Below are 22,678 nucleotides of genomic sequence, written 5' to 3' on the forward strand. Positions count from 1 at the left end.
TTAATAAATGCAATATCCTCTCGACTCTTAAATACATTAAACACCAATTTTAAAATTTTTGTCTGTTTCACTATTAACACTTTCTTGTTGTTGATTCTTCTGTTTGTTGAGTTTGGCATTTTTTCTTGGCTCTTTGTTTTCATCAAATGTTTGGCAATTTGAATTTATTTGTTCATATTTGTACTCAGTAACTCCAGTTTGTCTTTGGTGGGTATATGGGCCAGCTTCTTGTGACTGCAGAGGAACAGCAGAATATATATCCATTTGATAGTATGGGTGGTATGTCTTCTGGATTTAAGTCTCTTGGGACACTACTCTGATATTTGGGTCAGATTTCCCAATGCAGACTTTATTCTGACAGAATATTTTGCTTCTTGTTTCTGTTTTTCTTCCCTCAATGTCCTTATTGAGATAAGAGATTACTTCAGGCATTGCCCTTATTACTTTTCTAGCCCCAGTAGTCATTTGGGAATTTCTCTCAGTCAAAGTGTTCAATTTGTTAAGAAAGGAATCCAAGATTTTTTTTAACCTTCATTTTAAATTAGTAGCTTAGATTAAGTAAAAACAACTGTTTTTGCTAAATAAGAAAGTATTTTAAATCACACATTCAGAGTATAAACCAGTTGGAGATATTAAAATTACACCCAAATTACAAAGAGTCTTAGAAAAAAGAATCATATGAACACAAAACTCACGGGGGAGTTGATTTCTGGCACATTTTTCCATTGAAACTATCTAGGTCTCCAATATCCACTATAAACATGAGAAAAAATGCCTCTCTTATGGATTTCCTAAAGACATGATGGCAGTCATATCCACCTATGTTTGATACCAAGTACCAACATCAAGTAGACTTCCAGAGCATGGCAATAGATGCATGTTTTAACAAGTTGGGGAGGTTGCTGAGCAACACCTGTGAATGTCTCAACAAACATTTTAGAAGGAAAGGACATCATTAGCTCCCTTGTTTAAGGGAAGGATGAAGTGTAATAAAGTTCAACCTGTTCAGACACACTTTACAAAGCTTTAAGAAGTAGTGTTCTACTTCTTAGAGTTCTGGGAAGGAGCAATTACAGAAGAAATAAAAAGAAAAATCATTGTGCTAAATGAAACTTTCCAGTCCTTTTGAGAGCTAGTTAACACATCAACAATAACAGTAGGTTAGAATGTTTAGAATAAGCCAGAGTAACTTTTTAAAACATAATTTATTAATTCGAGAAGAGAAAAAGTAAGATCAAACGCAACTTGTCTTCATTTAGCAGTACACGATTCAGACAAACTGATCAAACTAATTTCACAAGTTAAGAACATTTTAAATGCTCTTTCAAAGTTTGCTGAGATTTTTTTTCCCGCTTTGGGTGATAAATTATACCAAAATTTTGAGTGCATTGGGCATTGTACTATGGACTTTGGCTTCAAATCTATGCTTACACTTCTGTCAATGGTGTTATTTTTATTTGTTTGTTTTATAATATCTGTTGTGGCTACTCACATATCTATTCCCCCTCCCCACCAAAATAGATGTTTAAATGAATTCCAGCTTCTTAAACTTCTGAATTCTGTGTAAATTCCATCAATATCTTCATTCATTTAAGATCTACCTCATTGGTACAGATACAGCTGATAAGCCATTAGTTTTATTCACAAGCGAGGAGGCTTACTATTTGAACAAGATACCCATTGCTCTCAAGTCAATTTCAACTCATAACTACCCTATGTGTGCCAGAGCAGAACTGTGCTCCATAGGGTTTTCAAGGCTGTGACCTTTTAAAAGGAAGCAGATTTCCAGGTCTTTCCTCTAAGGTGCCTTTGAGTGGGTTTAAAGCACCAACTTTTTGGTTAGAGGTCGAGGGCTTAACTGTCTGCGCTACCCAGGGGCTCCTATTTGAACAAGATACCTACCTCCAAAAAACATATTAGAATCAGCAGGAAAAGACATCCTTTCTGTAAATAAATACGGACAACTATTTTGCTCCATTGTTTAATACCTTATATGCAACTCTCCTGGATTTTTGTAAAAATTATTTGAATAATTAAATATTGTTTTTAGAATAAATTTCTAAACTCCAGAAAAATTCTGTTGTTAGTGGAAATCTGCCTGTCACAAATCTAACTGTTGAGTTATAAAATATTACTGCGACATTTACTATGCCAAAGACCTAAGATCATACATTTAATGACATTCTAAACTTTGATTATATAAACTATTTTCTCTGTGCTAACATGTGTATAGTTTTTTACATGCCCACCAACATTTGTTCATACAGAGAGAAAGGATTTTATTTGTCTGTTGAATGCAAAAACTTAATATGCAATGATAGATTTTCAAAGTATTGTTATATTATGAAGCAAAATATTTTCTATGCTCTAACAGTTTGTCATACTGTGGCGGCTTTTGTGTTGCTATGATTCTGGAAGCTATGCCACTGATATTTCAAATACCAGCAGAGTCACCCATGGTGGACAGGTTTCAGCAGAACTTCCAGACTAAGATAGACTAGGAAGAAAGGCCTGGCAATCTAGTTTTGAAAATTCACCGATGAAAACCTTATGGATCAGAACAGAATATTATCTGATATAGTACTGGGGGATGGCAAAGAACCAGGGGACATTTTGTTCTGTTATACATAAGGTTACCATGAGCCGGATACAATCTGAAGGCAACTAACAACAACAACAACAAACATTTTCTGAAAGTTTATAAATAGCAGACGGTGATGGAACATAACACATTATATGAAATTTCAATAATCTCTTAGAGAAATATGCATAGACCTCAGCTGTTGTTGTTATGTGCCAGTGAGTTGATTCTGACTCATAGTGACCCCTTTATACAACAGAATGAAACACTGCCGGGTCCTGTGCCATCCCAACAATCGTTATGCTTAAACACATTCTTGCAGCCACTCGTTGAGGGTATTCCTCTTTTTCAATGACCCTCTACTTCATATTTTGAGTGCCTTCCAACCTGAGGAGCTCATATTCCGGCACTGTATCAGACAAGGTTCTGCTGCTATTCGTAACGTTTACACTGCCTAATTCTTTTCAGAAGTAGACTGCCGAGTCCTTCTTCCTAGTCTGTCTTAGTCTGGAAGCTCAGTCAAAACCTGTCCTCCATGGGTGACCCTGCTGGTATTTGACTACCGGTGGCATAGCTTCCAGCGTCACAGCAACAAGCAAGCCCCCACAGTATGACAAACTGGGACAGACTTCAATGAGCACATATTAGCGGTGTTGTTAGACCCAAACGTGAAATATGAAATCAACATGCAGCATAGTAGGTAATACAGCAATCTCAACCATACCTTAGCCAGTCTTTCAAATAAAATAATCTGAAATTTATTTATGTAAATTTTGATTAACTAAAGTATTTTCTCTGTATCAATTCCATTTTTAATAGGAATGCTATTTTTACTAGGTGAAATTTTTTCTTCAGTTTGAAAACAGTGTGCCAACTAATGCTGCTGATTTAATCACATTGGTTGTCAGCACTAGACTGCAAGGTTCAGATTAGGTTGTAAAACTCTAAAGGGTTTTCAAAATCCAAAAAATCAAACCTGTTGCCATCAAGTCAATTTCAACTCATAGCGACCCTATAGGACAGAGTAGAACTGCCCCATAGGGTTTCCAAGGAGCACCTGGTGGATTCTAACTGTTGACCTTTTGGTTAGCAGTCTTAGCTCTCCGTAGCTCTTAACCACTGCACTACAAGGTCTCCAGACCCTCCATAGTGCCCTGAAAATATGTAGCTCAGTAAATACTTACTAAGTAAATAAGTAGATTAAATGTGAGCTACTTGTCATGATGGATTTTAGTGCTACAATCACTTTTTAAAGTTTCATTCTTCAGTTTAAGTGTCATCTCATCTGAGAAGTTTTCTTGATCAATTCCAGGATAAGGGAAGGGGCTCCCTTGTGTAAACCCTATGAAAACACTTGTCACCCTGTACTTTACTAGTGTCAGTGCTTCTGTGCCCGACACACCCCTGCAGTGGCATGGAAGGCAGCAACCATGTCTTCCAGAGAAATGTCTGGCATATAAGTGGTGCTCACTAACTGTTGAAGCAAAAAATTCAAGGAGTTTGGAGATCAGTTCATTCCAGCTGTGACTTACTGGGCAACTTAACGGATTCAGTTCATAGACATATATTATTCACCATTATTATAAGCTTAATTTTTGGATTGAATGTATGATTATTCCCCATCTCCTTAGAAACAAACTGTTTCTTAGAAACAATAGTTGCTATTACAATCCCCTTCATCCTGACCCTTTTGTTTTTTAGCCTCCTTTCTTTCAAAATCCTTTCTCAAGCTTATATCTCTTTATATATATTGCTTTTTTATATATTTATTTCCTCTCATCATATTCCTGTTTTATTCCAGATTTGATCAATTCCCTGATTCTTTCCAAATTTCTCCCATTTTGTTCCATTGTGCTTTTACATCTACTCTCCTTTTCATCCATTTCTGGCTATGGGTTTTCCTTCAGTTTACACCAAGATTAATCTCTTAAGTCTTAAGTGCCAGATACCTTATCTTCAGTCTTTGAAGGCCTTTGCAATTGACTCCCCAGAAATACCTTTGGGCACAAAGTGGACACTACTGACCCGCTGTCAGTAGGTCACTCCTCACAGTGACAACAGATTTGTGAGTGAGCCAGCTGTGGGAAAGAGGACAGTCTGTAGCTGCAAAAGAGAGCAAAACTAACCAGGACATAAGGAGATTAAACCCATGACGTTGGGCATGGTTCTTGCAGCACTAATTACCAACAACTCAGAGAATCAGTCACTAACACACCCATCACATTAACTAGATGGTAAATTCAAGTTACATGTTTTCAAACATGCAAACATTTTCACCTAATAATAAGGGATTTTGATTTTAAAATTAAAAAAAAGTTATACAGGAAACAAATTATTATCATAGTTGATCACAATTTATGAAAGTAAATCATTTTTCAAAGAATAGCTAAACTACGATGCCCACACATTATATATAATGCATGTGTTTGTTTTGGGAATGCATTATTTTTTGGCAACCAATGTTAGATACATACACTTATTGGTATCAGTATAACATGATATCACTGAAAAGGTATTGTTATTTTAAATACACCATTTGTATACAAACAATATTTTCATAAAAGATTATTGCAATTTAAAGATTTTTCTATAACTATAGAAAACCACATTATTCATAAAGTTCAGGAGTGATTTGGAGCAATCAATTAACACTTCATATAATCTACAATTTCAAGTTACTGTATGGATATAAAAATGTATGGGGTTCAGTTTTCATCCTTATAAACCTTATAGCCCTGCCTTGGAGTCAAGGCATATTTATATGCAAAGATAGCAAGGTAAGACAACGGGATAGAATCAAAAGACTAGGGAAGATGGCAAGTTTTGGTGAGGGTTCAGAACAGGGAGCCTTTGTGTCAGGCTGCAGGGATGTGATCAGTGGAGATCTCACCATACGGGTGGGGACTGAACTGAGACTGGAAAGATGGTTAGGATAATTCTCACATAGGCAGAGGTCTCTGAGTTCCCTCAAGGGCTGACTGAGGTGACATTAAAAAATGTGAAGAGTGGATATTAAACAGCGAAATCAGTCTAAAAATTATGAAAATTCAAAAAATAATTAAAATGTGGTTTTCCAGACAATACACTTTTGGGGTAAATATTTGGCCAGAGAATACCTGATAAGTGTCCTCTCATAAACAACAACAATGCAAAAGCTGTCAACTTTTGAATGCTTACTATGTGCCAAACACTGTTCCAAGTGTTTTATACGTATTATTAATACATTAACTTCTCACCAAAAAAATCCTAAAAGGTAGGGGCCATTATTAGACTCACTATAGAGATGATGATATTGAGCTACAGAGTTGTTAACTCACTTGCTTCTGATCACATAGCTGGTAAGTAATTCAACTGGACCTCAAATCTGAATGATCTGAATACTTGAATCCACAGGAATTTTAAATACTATATCGATACGTCCCTGAGTGGTGCAAACAGCCGATACTCTAATCTGCTAACCGAAATGCTGGGGGTTTGAATCCACCCAAAGGTGCCTTGGAAGACAGGTCTGGTGATTTACTTCTGAAAAATCGGTCATTGAAAACCCTACGCACCCCAGGTCTACTCTGACACATATGAGGTTGCCATGAGTTGGAAACAACTGTATGGCAATTGGTTTGGTGTGTGCCTGTGAGTGTGTGTGTGTGTGTGTGTGTGTGTGTGTGTTTTCATGTAACACTGTAGGAAGCACTAAGACTAGAAAAGAAGTTTGGGAGCAGCTTTAGAGACTTTGTAAGGCAGGTAATGGGACCTGGCCTCCATTTGATTAGGAATGTGGAGTTGTTGAAGCTTCTGAGAGGATGTGTAACCTGATAAAACAGGGATTTGGGAAGATTTCTCCAATGGTTAGAGTTCAGGACAGAATGAAGAATGCGGAGCTTCAATGCAGCCTGGTTAGGAGGCTTTTACACTAAAAAGCTTTTGCAATAGGTAGTTAAAAGGTGATAAGAACCTGAACTAGGGTGGTAGCAATTATAACTCATTTCAACCATGTGCTGAAGAGAATAATCCTGGCTGTGGAGATCTCTCTCTCTTTCTCTCCCACATAGCATTTAAAGGATCTCTCTAAGCAGTGAGAAAAACCACCAAATGTTATCATAGAACACTTGAATGGTTTAGCCTGTGGACAATTCTACTTCCTTAAAAGTTTCACTTTTTGTCCCCTAGATCGAAGCAATACAATCTTCTTATTCCTATCGAAAGAATTTAGCTATAATACACTATCGACAGAATCATGAGTGATCCCTTCCTGTATAATTACAGGGTGTGCCACAGTGCAGATGTCTCTATGCAAAGCAGAAGTAGCCTGCAATTAGCCAGAAGAATTCTGTAGCAAATGTGGTTAGAGGCAAAAGGTTTACTCTAAATTTGACGAATCTAGCTATAAATAGTATTTCCCTGTGTGTGTGTGTGTGTGTGTGTGTGTGTGTGTGTGTGTGTGTCTTTGTCAAGGACATCTTTGCTTCATCTGAGTACTTTCTGCACCATAATACTACAACTATGGATGCCATATGTAAAAGCTGTTTTTGCTTTGGACTGGCTTCTCCCCGCTCAGAATGGTCTGAATAAGCCATTATGAAAATGTCTCTGCATTTTCCCTGCATCTGGAAGGTATGCATATGAATTTATAACCCTTATGTGAGGAATAAGTCAGTGGTTAATTCATCTGATTGTAAATCATGTGACTATGTACCATGACCACGTTGAATCTTAGCCACAAATAAAAAGGGAGAATGAGATCTAACCCATAATTGTGGCTTTCAGAATCAATACTCTCACAACCATTTAGTCCTATATGTGTCACATGTAAGAGACGCTTGAAAAGATCACGTTAGTTAATGTCTAACACGTGCAATGCATGGAGTGGCAGGTTATCAGCTTTTGAAAGGCTTATTTTATGGAAAGACAGAAAATATCACTGTATACTCAGTGCAAAGGCATTAGAGCTGACCAATGTACAAGGAGCCCTGGTGGCGCAATTATTCAGCATTTGGCTGCTAACTGAAAGGCGCACAGTTCGAACCCACCAACTGCTCTGTGGGAGAAAAGACCAGGTAATCTGCTCCCATAAAGAGTACAGCCTAGGAGACTTTATGGGGCAGTTCTGCTCTGTCATATAGGGTCGCTATGAGTTGGAATCAACTTGAGGGCACACGACAACATGTAACGTACACTGATGTTGCAGACTTCGACTTCACAGAATTCAATAAATTCCCTGCACATCCAAATGGGACATAGTATTTTAGAGCAGTTTGCAGCATACATTTGAATTCGCATTTGAGGTCAATAGTTCTTGGCAAAATTCTGGTGCTATGCTATAAGAAAAGAACGTAAAATACAGAATTGACAACACATCACCATGTTTGGTATTTCAGATTAAACTACTGCTTCCACCCTTAAGCATGCAAATACTTTAAAAAAAAAAAATGTCCTCCAGTTAGCAGCATGTTATGATCTATGAATGCCAAATTCCTTCTTCTAATAAAACTCTAATTAGTATCCAACAGATGCTAGTCTGATAAACATGATTTGGGGCATAAAGGTCAATATATGTATCTTAGAAATATTTAACAGACAAATTAATTAGTTTAATATTTCAGTATCAAAATGAAAAAATTGAGATGTGATTTTATGAAGTTTTGAGTATTTACATGTAAAGTCCTTTAACTATGTATAACTTTAAAAAAACAATATTATATAACAAAATGCTTATTTTCCCCTTTGTGTTCTTTTATAAAAAATACTTTATTGTGTTTAACGTGAAAGTTTACACAGCAAATTAGATTCCCATTTAACAATTTCTACACAAATTACTCAGTGACATTGGTTACATTTTTCACAGTTTGTCATCATTCTCATCCATTTCGTTCTGGTTGTACCATTTCCAGTAGTCTAGTTTCCCTGCCCTTCTCATCTTTTCTTTAAAGTAATTTTTGACCATTTGGTCTCCTATGAACAATTTTTTAAAGAAGGTCATTAGTCATTGGTAATATTCTTTATTTTATGAGCCAATCTGTTATTTAGCTAAAAGGTGACCTCAAGGTACAATTTCAGTTTAAGATTTAAAGAGTATCTCAGGGTGATAGTCTCAGGGTGTCCTCTAGTCTCAACCAGTCCAGTAAATCTGGACTTTTTAAGAATTTGAGTTCTGTTCCACATATTTCTCCCATTCTATCAGTATCTATCTATTGTGTTCCTGATCAGAACGGTTGTTAGTGGTAGCCAGGAACAATCTAGTTCTTCTGGTCTCAAGGTAGATGAGGCCATGGTTCATGCAGACTATTAGTCCTATAGACTACTTTCTTCTCTGAGTCTTTGGTTCCCTTCTTTCTATTTGTTCTGGATGAGTAGAGACCAAAAATTGTAGCTGAGATGGCTACTCACAAGCTTTTAAGACTCCAGATACTGCTCACCACATTGGGATGTAGAACATATATTTTATGAACTATATTATGCTAATTAACTGAGTTGTCCTATGAGACAATGGTCCTAAGCCTTCAAACCCAGAAAACCAGTCTCACAAGGTGTTTGGTTATGTCTGAAAGGTATTGGTAACTGTGTACCCTATGTGACTTATTACATGTATTGATTTACATGCATGCACACACATACCTGTATATACATATGCCTATAATTTTATCTATGTATACATATATACCCACATATTCCAGCTCATATACTTATATGCTGATAAGCATATTTGTGTAACCAAACACGTATTTTTTGGTTGTTACTGGCCCCTTTGTGTTCTTTGTTCCTCACTGTTGATGTTGTTAGCTGCTGTTGAGTAGACTCTGACTCATGGAGACCTTAGGTACAACAGAACAAAACGTTGCTGGTCCTGTGTCATCCTTGCAATCACCAGCATGTTCAAGCTCATCATTGCAGCTATTATGCCAATCCATCTCACCAAGATTCTCCTACTCCCTCATTAGCCCTCTACTTCACTAAACATGATGCACTCCTCTAGAGATTAATCTTGCTTAATGATGTGTCCATAGCAAACAAGTCGGATAATGTTCTGTTTTGATCCATAAGGTTTTCCTAGGCTAATTTTCAGAAGTAAATTACCAGACTTTTCTTCCTAGTCTGCATTCGTCTGGAAGCTAACCATGGGTGACCCTGCTGATATTTGAATACTAATGGCATAGCTTCCAGGATCACAGCAGCACACAACCCACAGTAGTACCAAACCGACAGACGACTGGGTGGTGGTTGCTCCCCACGAACAATGTTTAAAATATTCACAGCCTATGGTAACACTCTTATCTTGGCTTTTTCTTTGTGACATCTTCATGGAGACTTTAAGAATTTTAGAAACAGGGCAATTTAATCGATGAGGTTTCCTCATCCTTGATCCTTTATTATGTTACACCTTGAAATAGGTTGTGTTTTCTAGTATTTTAACTACAAGATACATCATTACTGAACACAGGGTCCCTAGCTTGTAGGTTTTGAATGTGTGACAAACGTCATCAGCCAGAGAATACAATAAACTACCATCAAAATGTTGTAGTTTTCGTATGAATGCTCTTTATTATGTTTTTTGAACGGGAAGGCCCTTCTGTACGCCACCAGGATTTCCTCTTTCAACCAGTTAGATCAAAAGAACAGTATCTTTTCAATACATTGAGTCATGATGTAATGATATTACTCAGGGATCTTTATTAAAGGTCAGGGTTTAAGAGTGTACTTTCCTATGAAAGCCTATGTATTACTAATTGGCACATTTTATATATTGTATTTTGAGTCATTAAATTTTTTTTAAGCATTAAATAAATGTCCTTGAATAGATTCTGGTTTTCTTTGGTACTTCTTTATGATAAATGAGCACAACCTACTTAAAATGTATATGGGCTGTCATAGTACAATATCTGTTAATTACTTCACAGCTGACAGATGTATGGACAAATTTGAATCTAAACTACAGTGTCTCAGAAAATCACAATGTATCCCTACATTGTGATACATGAGATGGTTGTACATTTACGGCATAAATTATATGTGTTTCATTTTTAAAATAAGTTTTATTTAAAATATTTAGCTTCATCTGTAGGTGGAATGTAGTGCCAATGTGTATTATATTTCTCACCCTTATTACAACTACTCTTCTTTCCCAAATAAGTTTATACATTTGAAGAAAAGAAAATCCTTTTTTTAAAGTGCAGTACCCTGTTGCTTCAGGTAGATAATTTGTGTCTAATACAAGGAGCTCTCAGCGCAGCTTTATATCTGTAAACCAACATCCCTCAGTTGACATTCTTGACGCTTTGTGAAGAATGAGTCTGTATTAGATTTCTAGGGCTGCTATAACAAAGTACAAAAAATAGGGTGACTTTAAATGATAAAAACTTACTGTTTCACAGTTTTGGATGCTAGAAGGCCAAAATCAAGGTGTCAGCAAGGCCATGTTCTCTCTGAAGGTTTTAAAGGAAGATCCTCCCTTCCCTGTGCCTAGCTTCTGGTGGTTCCTGGAATCCTTGGTATTCCTTGGCTTGGAAATGCGTCACTCCAGTCTGCCTCCATCTTTACATGGCTGTCTTCCCTCTGTGTGCCTGCATCTGTGTCTGTTCACCACTCAGATTCAGATTAAGACCCATTCTACTTCAGTATGACTTCACATTAGCTAATAACATCTTCAAAGACCTTATTTCCAAACAAGTTCACATTCCCAGATACTGGGGGTTAGGACTTCGCCATATCTTTTGGAGAGATAATTCAATCTATAACATTGGTGCTCATAGATGACTGCTAATGAACTAAAATCACAGCAGTTAATAATGAATGAAACCCATATGTATCAGAGATCCCATAATTCTATTATTCTTTTAAAATGAAATATGACAGAATGAGAATAAGAAGTGAAAAATAAACAATACCATGATCATATATACCACAACTCAAAGCACTTACCACTTCTAAAAACCTCTTTTGAGTAAAGCCAGGCCTCAAAATGGGTAAGCCTAACCATTCTAAAACCTGTTCCCATGCATTCAAAATATATTTAAAATAGATTATTTACTCCTTCTTCCCATACCTGCAATCCCTGTATCTAGTTGTTCTTTGTAAAGTAAGTCAGGTGTTTGAGATAACAGTATTTTCCAAATGCTTTAATTAAAAATGAACAATAAAACAAATATATTTAGACATTTTTTAGGTTAAATTCTTTGGAAATTTAAATCACATTTTGAAAAATATAGAGTGTTTTGTTCTTTATGCTAATTTGTGACTTCCTGTTTCAACAAAAAATGGCTTTATAGAGACAACACAACATGTTTTTCTAACATCAAAAGTGCTTGCAAAACACTGTTGTACTGAATTAGTTGAAAATAAATCAGGAACATAAGGGTTGCATTTCTACTGAAGTACACGGGAGCTTGAATATGAAAGCAGAGCCCTTTGGGTAAGATGGGTTTGGGATTTCACTTAACCCATTCTTATGAAAGTTAGAGGGTTTGCCTATTCTAATTTGATGGACAATCTACTTAGCTCTTCTATGGCCTTCTTCCCAGTTGACGCCATAACCACAGGCCTTGAGAAGAATCTGCAGACAATCCATAAACAACAAATGGAGTGTGAATAACTCACACCCTCATGATCTCTTCTGTTATCAATCAGAAAAGTCTAGAGATTCTAGTAAAATAATTCATAATACTGATTTAGGAAAAAAAAAACGCTTTAAAATACAGCTTTTATTTCCAGGAGTCCCTGGGTGGTACCACAAATTAAGCACTCGACTACCAACTGAAAAGTTGGCTGTTCAAACCCACCCAGAGGCACCTCCGAAGAAAAGTTTGATGATCTCCTTCCGAAATGTCACAGCCTTGAAAACTCTATGGAGTGCAGTTCTACACTGCACACACAGGGTCGCCATGAGTTGGAATCGACTCGATGGCAACCTTTGACTATTTGCTTCTCAAACTGCTGCAAAAATAACATCTTTTAAAAAGTAGACTTAAAAGTTATAACCACTATAGTGACAGCTAAGCAATGGGCTGCTAACTGAAAGGTCGGTGGTTCAAACCTACTCAGCGGCTCCACAGAAGTAAGGCCTGGTGATCTGCTCCCATAAAAATTACAGCCTAGAAAACCTGTAAGGACAGTTTTACTCTGTCACATAGGGTTGCTAAAAGTCAAAATCGACTCGATGGCACCTAACAATAATAACAACATGGTGACAGCATCAAATTTCAACACTATGATTTCACCCTGACAGCACATGTGAATAACTAAGATTTTTATGCATTTCTAAGGGATATTTGTTAATATTTCATTCTGTGAGGGAATATGGCCTCAATTTCTCTTTTCAGTGAGTTTCTACATCTTATATTGATCATTTATGTAGGCAATAATGACTCCTTGAAATTGTCACTCATTGGCCTTTATCCCCAGACGAATTTTCTTTCTAAGTCAGCTTGCATATATTCAGGGATTTGCCAAGGTGTAGTACAGCATGGGCTTCTTTTACTCCTTCTTGCCAATGACCTGCTCATTCCTGGACTTCAGTTTAAGTTCTCTAGTATGCATGAAAAGTTTACTAGTTTACTTCTACCTATTCAAATAATTAATTTCCGGAAATACACCCTATCTCATTAATTGTTAGCAATATATATTGAGGGCCTCCTGTGTAGAGAAATGGTACAAAATAGTTTACATGGATTATTTCATTTAATAATCACTACTACTCTTAAAAATAGGTATCACTATCCCCAGTAATGTCTCCCTTGACTGAAAAATAACTTCCAAGTTTACCCAGCTAGGAAATAAGAGAGCTAGAATTCAAATCCAGTCTGTCTAACTTTAAAACTCACAAGTTTAATTGATTTTTCTCCCTGAAACTCCTAACCACAATAAGGAAATTTTATCTTTTATTTCATGCAATAAAGGAGACTCGTTAAGTTACATATTTTCTTTGTCTAGAATAATGAAATCTGCAACCTGTCAGAAAAAGCAACTTAAAACTATTTTCATGTTTATTCTATAAGCCAGTTAAGATCTAGTCATTAAACATGTGAGTGTTTTTGTCTGTTTTGCTTCATTTTATTTATTTATTTATTTGGAAATGGGTGTTTGAAGTTATGTAATTGGAAAATTGTAGAGACTCAGTTATATATTCCACAGTTTACACATACTCAAAAATAAGTGACTCCATTAGAATTCTAACATGGGAACCATTTCTGCTATTTAGGATTTGGGATGGAATATTTCTAGTCTCATCATTAAATAAATCTTCTTTGTTCACATGTAATAGTTGTAGTTAACTCTAGCAAACAAATCCCCTTAGCACCTCATGGTTATTCTACTGATGGTGATTTGAATGGGTTCCAGCGTCTATGAAAAATAAAATCATGCTGCGATCACTAACACAAGGACTTTCAAACCTTTTAGAGTTTGTAAAACCTAAAAACCTAGAGTTTGTATTTATTGTGAATATAACATTTCAAGGTATTACTGTGAACTAGAAGGCAATGGAGAAGTTGTATCTATTTTGCCACAGGAAAATTCATATTTCAAGGAAGCCCGTGCATTTAACATATAGAAACGGGTGGTTTTCAAAATGTTAAATAGTAAATTATAAGAATGTTTGGATAAAGAGGATAACATTTTATTTTATGCATAAAAGAATGAAACAGCAATTAGTACAGAAGAGCAGACAGATTTGGGGGGCAAGTATATAGTGACATAGGCTTGGACCTACTTGTGTCCTACTTATTCCTACTAGATAAATAAAATAAAAGTAGATTTATCAGTCCTTTTCTTTATCTGCCTGTTACACGTTGAAATACTTAAGATCAAAGGCACAATTTTCATTTTTTAAAAGCAAATTAACCCTTAGGTGAATGGTCTATGCTGGCAAAATAATTAAATGGCTAGCATACTGAAAAAGTTAATGCAGTTTTAAAATATGGCAATAGGTAATCAATTCCCACGCTTGGCGAGAAGCAATTCTTTGAAATTTAATCAGCTTTAGATTTATAGTCAGGAGTTGGTCCAAGTTGTTTGCTAAGACTTATTGTCTTGAGCAAATCTCTATTATTCTGAGCTTCTGTTTACTCATCTCTAAAGTGATCATGAAAATAAGTCCTGTGAAAAATAAATGAATGTTAAAGGGCCTGAAACATAGCAGGTGCTAAATAATGTTTGCATTTTCATTCACATCTGGGAAAGTAATCAAGTATCTATGTTAGGACAGAATAATTTTATCAGAGTATTAACAAAATCATCTTCTAGTTGTTCTATATAATGTAACTTTTTGCCAGTATTAACTTTGGTCCAAGTTAATGAGATTTCCTGAAGTAGGTAGAACAGGTTACTTTCTAAGTAATACTTCCTTCTAAAACTTCATGCTGTTGTTCTCCCCTATCCAAATATACTAAAAAGTCACTTTCTTCTTGGTCCTTGTCACTCCAATATAGGTGTAGATGTTTACAAAAGCACATCCAGTTTTCAGGATTGCCGTGGTAGGGATAGCTTCAACGATATGCTAAAGACCAGGCGGAGTGAAGCACCTTTCTTCCTGTCCAACACTGGTTATAACAGAGCCTATGTATATTTCTACACAGATAGTTATTCATCTATATTTCCTTGAATTTAGATGTTTTCATAATCAAAATCCCTAAGCATTTAGTTTGCACATATGTGAAATCTTCAGATGGAAAATCTCATAATATATGTTAATCATTATTCAAGAACTGTGTTTCAGCAACCCTCAAGAGTCTAGGCAATGTGCCAAGGAAGGCAGATATAGAAGATGAAGAAAGTATTAGATGTTTATGTTAAGCCAACCACACTTAATTTAAAGGTCTACCCATTTCAATGAAAACCAAAGCTTTGAAAATCCAAGAACATGTTGACTAACCCCAAGCCACTTTTAATGAACAATGACTTTCCAGTTACCCAGAAAATCATGTTCCAGGGGCCTATTATGTGTCCTCTTATCCTCTACAAAATGGCTTTTTTCCTATTTCTACTTCCTCTGCCCTCACTGGTAGAAGCTGACCAGTATAAACTGTGCAATCAACATGGATTAGCAAAGACAGGAGAGGAAATTTTTGAACAAATTTATTCATAATTCTTATAAGGTAACACTTACCGAATACTTAAGGTATACTAGCCAATGAACTCATCAATACACACATGCACACACACACACACCCCTGTTGTTGTGGTTGTTATGTGCTGTCGAATCAATTTCAGTTCCATGTGACAGAGCAGAATTGCCCCATAGGGTTTTCTAGGTTGTAGTATTTATGGAAGCAGATCACCCGATCTTTCTCCCTAGGAATTGTTGGGTGGGTTCAAACTGCCAACCTTTTGGTTAGCAGCTGAGCGCTTAATGGTTACACCACCAGGGCTCCTACACACACCCTAGAGAAGAATATAACAAACATTCAGACATATATGTATATATCTAATATATACATATTAACATTTAATTTAATCTTTCTCAAATAGCTGGATGTGGGGGGTACTATTTTTTAATATCCAAACAGAAATAAATACACTGAAGGCTTGAAAGATAAAATTAGTTACCCAACAGCTGGTTTGGCCAGTTCAGCTAGTTACTGGTACAATAAGGCCACAAATATATTTCTGCCTAACTCCCAACCTTATAAAATCTTATTTTTCAGCATTGATTGATGACTAGGAATCAGGCACTGTGATCAGATACTGAAAGTCCTTTGCCTTCAAGGAATTCACAGTTGAATTAGGAAACTCTACATTGTCTTATCATTTTTTTGTATTTAATTAAAGCCTGAAACAGTGGTTCTCAAATTATAATCCATGGATTAGCAGCATCAACATCCCCTGGGAACTTGTTAGAAATGCAAAATCTCAGGCCCCATCTGAGACCTACCGAATCAGAAACTCAGGGAGTGGGTCCCAGGAATCAGTGTTTAACAAGCCCTCTGGGTGATTCTGATGCACACTGAAGTTTGGGAACCAGTAGCCTAGACAGACAGAAGCTGAAGGGAAACATATAACTTGGACATGTGGGAGAAGGCTTCCTAGAGAAACTGACACTTAGCTGTGTCACAGAGGGACATGAGCAAAAGCAGAGAGAGAAGATGGTGGCATTTGATATTTCTAGAAATTAAAGGTCAGAGACATGGAGTATTAATAGATAAAACTGGAATTAGACTGGGGCCAGAATCTCTGTGTATGCCTGAAATCTTTTAGGCCTTGTCTCGTATAGTGCTGCATAAGGACACTAATAAACAACTCTAGGGACCTATTTTGAACAGGGCCTGGAACTGATGTTTCTGTAAAACATGGATTTCCTGTTGGCCACATAGCCGTTACTGACCACTATTCCCTTGAGCTTCCTCAGGATGACGTTAGCTAGTTTGAGGGAAATAGTTTGTTAACCAAGAAGAGAATGCTGGTAGAGAATGAGAGACTCAGAAGAGGGAAGCTTCAGCTGAGGGGCCTCTAGATAGACACAGAACCTAGGGGACCCAACTGGGATGTAAGAAATTAACCACAGGTGATTAAGGTGACGTGGGGAGACAAAAGGATAGGGGTAGAAAACTGGGAAAAGGTGATTTTAACTAAAATTAAGTTTAAGTTTATTCTAACTAAAGCACACACAACAACAAAACAATGACAACAACCAAAGGAAATTTGAGATTAACCACATGGATATATGTAGATATTATACACATGGATCTGGACTATTATATATAGTCAGAACGTAGATCAGGAAATAGACATTATCTGTACTTTGTCGTTATCTAAGACAATAGTGACAATTACAGACTCAAGGATCGGCTCTGGACACTTCCATTTATTCCTTCCAGTATCTTGACAGAATTCTGTTATTTACTAGTTTAACCAAAAAGAAACCAAACTCATTGCCATCAAATTTATTCGACTCATAGCGGCCCTATAAGACAGAGTAGAACTGCCTCATAGGGTTTCAGAAGCAGACTGCCATGTCTTTCTCCTGTGGAAGGAGCAGCTGTTGGGTTCAAGCCGCTGACCTTTCAGTTAGCAGCAGAGTACTTTAACCACTGTGCCACCAGGATTCCTTTTTTACACGTTTAGGAGTATTATTTTCTAATCATCAGGGAAAATTTCTGAATCTCATTTCTCCATTTTACTGATCAAAGGTGTCAGAAGGATGCACTTCCTTGCACAAACGGTATAGATATTTTGAACAGCGAGGAATTGCATTTAAATTAAATATTTTGTACTAATCACTGAGGAATCTAGGTTACAGAATGCTGCAAACTTCAAGAATTGGTAGTAGCACTGCAGCAACCAAAAAACCCTTTTGAACTCTGGGGCTTCTGGTGGCTGAGGCACAGCTACAAATTTAGCATTCCCTCATTTTAAGCATTTCAAAATTTTTTAGTGATTGTCTTGATAAGATTCCAGTAAAAAAACAGCTGTCAAAATGTATCATACATTTGCAAACCCCCTACACAGCACTGTTACTATAATTGGTTGAGGTTTGTTTTTTTTCATTTAACTTTAAGAAGGTTGTGGAAAGTATAATTTAGGTTTGGTCAAACTTTTATTAATGTTCACAAGAGGACCATAGTCCATAATTATACTTCAGTTTTTAAAGTACTTCATATTTGAAAAGTAAGCAAGCGTGTAGCTAGCAATTTCTCTTTACAGCTTCATTAATCTGAAAGTCAGAACTCTTGGACTGTAATATATACACAGTGTTGCAAGTCACCACTTTTAAATCTGTTGTATTTGCTACCTCCAATAGCCAAAGCAGTTCTGGCCAGAAGTGTTTTCATTGGTTGTAATATCTCCTTCCCAACACCCATTCCACCCTGGACTCTGACTTAACTGCACTAGGGTTATCCTTTTAAAACCATGACATTAAAATAGACTAGACTACCATAATTCTTTATGCAGAAACTATAACCCACTAAACAGGGGGTCTATTTCACCAGCCACTCGTTTATCACAAGTTGTTTTGAATTCAAGAGATTTCCTGGTTAAATTAGAGCCAAAGACAATACCAATTCCAAATTGCAAGATTTCTAGAAGATATGTGGAGGTCTTTTCTGACATTTAAAAAAAAAAAAAAAAACTTAAAATGTAATGAGGTTTTTTTTTAGTTTTTTTATTGTACTTTAGATGAAGGTTTACAGAACAAATAGTTTCTCATTAAACAGTCAGTACACATATTGTTTTATGACATTGGTTAACAACCCCATGACATGTCAACACTCTCCCTTCTCAACCCTGGAGGACCTTTTTTTTTTTTTTGGTGAAAATATACATAGCCAAAGTTACACCATTTCAAAAGTTTCTACATGTAAAATTCAGTGACATCGATTACATTCTTCCAGTTGTGCTGCTATTCTCACTATCCTTTTCCAAATTATTCCATTACCATTATCTTCAACTCACTGCCCCCAGGCTTCCCATCAAAACTTTTGAGTTGCTGTTGTCAGTTTGATCTCACCTAGATAACTTTTTTTTTTTTTTGTACGTTAGATGAAGGTTCGTGGAACAAATAGTGTCTCATTAAACAGTACACATATTGCCCTGTGACAATGGTTAACAACCCCATGACATATCAACTTTGTCCCTTCTCAATGTTGGGTTCTCTATCACCAGCTTTCCTGTCCCCTCCTGCCTTCTAGTCCTTGTCCCTGGACTGCTGTGCCTCATTAGTCCCGTTTTGTTTTATGAGGCTGTCTGTCCAATCCCTGGCTGAATGGTGAACTTCGGGAGTGACCTCACCACTGAGCTAAAAGGGGATCCAGGGCCATACTCTCGTTTTTTTTTTTTTTGTTTTGTTTTGTTTTTTTTAAAGTTCTTCATTACTCTGTTCTGCTTGGCTCTAAATATTGAGTTTTATTGCCAGACCCAAGAAGGAAGATCCTTCAAATAATATTATTTTACTACACTGAATTACTTTAACTGTTTTGAAGCTAGTCACTTTCCTATATTGATGAAACCAATTATAGATTCCTTCAATTAAAAAAAAAGTTACAGAGGCAAGGCCAAGATGGCAGAGTAACCAGATGCTTCCAGTGGACCTTCTTACAACAAAGACCCAAAAAAACAAGTGAATCAATTATATGTGGCAGTTTGGAAGCCCTAAACATCAAAGGCAGAGTTGAGGAACTGGACTGAGTTGGACGGGGAGGGAGAGATGGTTCGGAAGCAGTGAGGAGTGCCAGACCTGACCAGGTGAAAGCCTAAGCCCTTCAGGCCTGATCAGCTCAGGGCTGAGCGGTGAGGCAGGCAAGCAGTGGTGCATTGGAGGCCTATTTTCCACACCAGGAGAGATGGAGCACCAGAGCCAGTGAGAAGCAGCCCTGGATCACGGAAAGAGAAGTAATTGTGTACAGCCTACCGTGCGGATTAAAAAACATCCTCCTTAGGGAAAAAACTCTCTTCCATTTACCTTCCTGCTCCCTGCTCCGCACTGGGTCCCAAATGGCTTCAGCAATTGCTGAGTCCCCTGGGCCAGAAGTAGGATCTGTCACATGCCCAGAGCCAGTCTCCCGGCCTTGGAGAGTGAACAAATTAATACACAAGGGAAAAAATAAACTGTTTGCTCCCCTAAGCCAGGAACTCAGGGCAGGCACAACTCCCTTGCCTAGGCACAGGCATAAGGGATCCATGGACTTCGAGTGCCTTTCTCCCTGCATAGACTTGTGTGGGCCAATTTCAACAGCATAGGCCCTCATTACTGCAGTACAACAGGGTATATACCGGAAGTCTAACTTCAACTGTTTCAGCTGTGAAGTGACAGGTTCTTGACATTTGACCCTGCTCTGCCCACTAAGCAGGGTCTTCACCTACCCACGTCAGGGGCCTGAGGACTGGTTGTTCACCCACGCCACCTAGCCACCTGCCCAAGAATAAGAGGTGCGCCCCAGTCCTTACAGCCAACAGCATTAGGTGCTGATAGTCTGCCTGCAACACCACTCACCTACATGCTCTAGGGATCTGGGAAACGCCTTCCTCCTGGACACTCGGGGGCAGCCATCAGCCCCCTGCCTTGCTCAAAGTGTATCCCCCTGCTGCAGCCAGATGCCTGTTCCTACACCAATCACCCATGCCTGTCTAGGACTGTAGGAGAGAGCCTGCACCACACATTTGGTGGCTATTTACCTGGGCACCTGAGCTGAATCCATACAGGAGGAGTGGGTGGACTCTGGAATTCACATACCTAGTAGTAACAGATCTAACCACCTGGTGACAGGACATTAGATCTTCAAAGGTGCCAATAATCAAACTAGCTCATATGAGTAGTTTATTTGGGCATACGAAAACAAAACAAGAAGCTAAGACACAGTAAGCAAACATAAATAAATATAATAACTTATTGATGGCTTGGAGACAACGGTCAATATTAAATCACATAAAGGGGCAATCCATGATGGCTTCAGCAAGCTCCCAAAATAAAGAATCTAGAAATTTTCCAGAGGAGGAAAATTTCTTGGAATTACTGGAGACAGAATACAAAAGATTAATATACAGAATTCTTCATGAAATTAGGAAGGATATTAAGCAAAACGCATAAAATGCAATAGAGGAAATTAAAAAGATTAGAGAAGAGCATAATGACAAATTTAACGGGCTGCAAGAATCCATAGAGAGACAACAGTCAGAAATCCAGAAGATTAACAATAAAATTTCAGAATTATATAACTCAGTAGAAAGTCATAAGAGCAGGATTGAGACAATGGAAGTCAGAATTAGGGAGATTGAAGATAAAGCACTTGACATCAAATTATTTGAGGAAAAAATCAGATAAAGGGATTAAAAAAATGAAGAAACCCTAAGAATTATGTGGGACACTATCAAGAGGAATAACCTATGAGTGACTGGAGTACCAGAACAGGAGGGGATAACAGAAAATACAGAGAATTGTTGAAGTTTTGTTAGCAGAAAACTTCCCTGATATCATGAAAGATGAGAAGGTATCTATCCAAGATGCTCATCGAACCCCACATAAGGTAGATCCCAAAAGAGAGTCACCAAGACATATTATAATCAAACTTGCTAAAACAAAAGATAAAGAGAGAATTTTAAGAGCAGCTAGGGATAAATGAAATGTCATCTACAAAAGAGTCAGTAAGAATAAGCTTGGACTACTCAGCAAAAACCATGCAGGCAAGAAGGCAATAGGATGACATATATAAAGCCTTGAAGGAAAAAAAACCTGCCAGCCAAGAATTATATATCCAGCAAAACTGTCTCTCAAATATGATGGTGAAATTAGGATATTTCCAGATAAACAGAAGTTTAGAGAATTTGCAAAAACTAAACTAAAATTACAAGAAATACTAAAGGGAGTCCTCCAGTTAGAAAATCAGTAACAACAGATAACAACCCAAGACTAGAACACAAGACAGAGCAACCAGATATCAACCCAGATAGGAAAATCACAAAACTAAATCAAAGCTAAAACACTGAAAATAGGGAAACAGATGCCAACATGTAAAAGATGACAACATTAAAACAAAAAAGAGGGACTTAAAAAATGTAGACATAGATTTTTCATATGGAGAGGAAGTCAAGGCGATATAAAGAAATAAAAGACTGGTATAAGCTTAGAAAAATACGGGTAAATATTAAGGTAACCACAAAGGATACTAACAATCCTACAAGTCGAAATAAAAAACTAGAAAAATATAAAGACTCAGCAAACACAAAATCAACAACAATAAAAAAGTTGAAAAGAAAGTACATAAAGAAAAACGACTCAGCACAGAAAATTAAGTGGAACAAAGAAACTGTGAACAACACACACAAAAAAGGCATCAAAATGACAGCACTAAACTCATACCTATCAATAATTACACTGAAAGTAAACAGACTAAATGCACCAATAAAGAGACAGACAGTGGAAGTTTGGATTAAAAAAACACCATAAGTCTATATGCTGCCTACAAGAGACACACCCTAGACTTAAAAACACAAACAAACTAAAACTCAAAGGATAGAAAAAATATATCAAGCAAACAATGCTCAAAAAAGAGCAGAAGTGACAATATTAATCTCTGACGAAGTAGACTTTAAAGTAAAATCAACCACAAAGGATAAGGAAGGACACTATATAATGATTAAAGGGTCAATACACCAGGAGGACATAACTATAATAAATAT

The 22,678-nt window shown here is 37.0% G+C and overlaps 1 protein-coding gene across 3 annotated transcripts in view; it reads right to left on the minus strand.

Annotated features, from left to right (window-relative positions):
* The window catches only part of CFAP299 (cilia and flagella associated protein 299), an 807,700-nt gene that overhangs the window by 186,825 nt on the left and 598,197 nt on the right, over window positions 1-22,678 (minus strand). The gene's annotated exons all lie outside the window — the stretch shown is intronic.

This window comes from Trichechus manatus, unplaced genomic scaffold (genome assembly GCF_000243295.1).
Source record: "Trichechus manatus latirostris isolate Lorelei unplaced genomic scaffold, TriManLat1.0 scaffold00105, whole genome shotgun sequence".
NCBI lineage: Eukaryota > Metazoa > Chordata > Mammalia > Sirenia > Trichechidae > Trichechus > Trichechus manatus.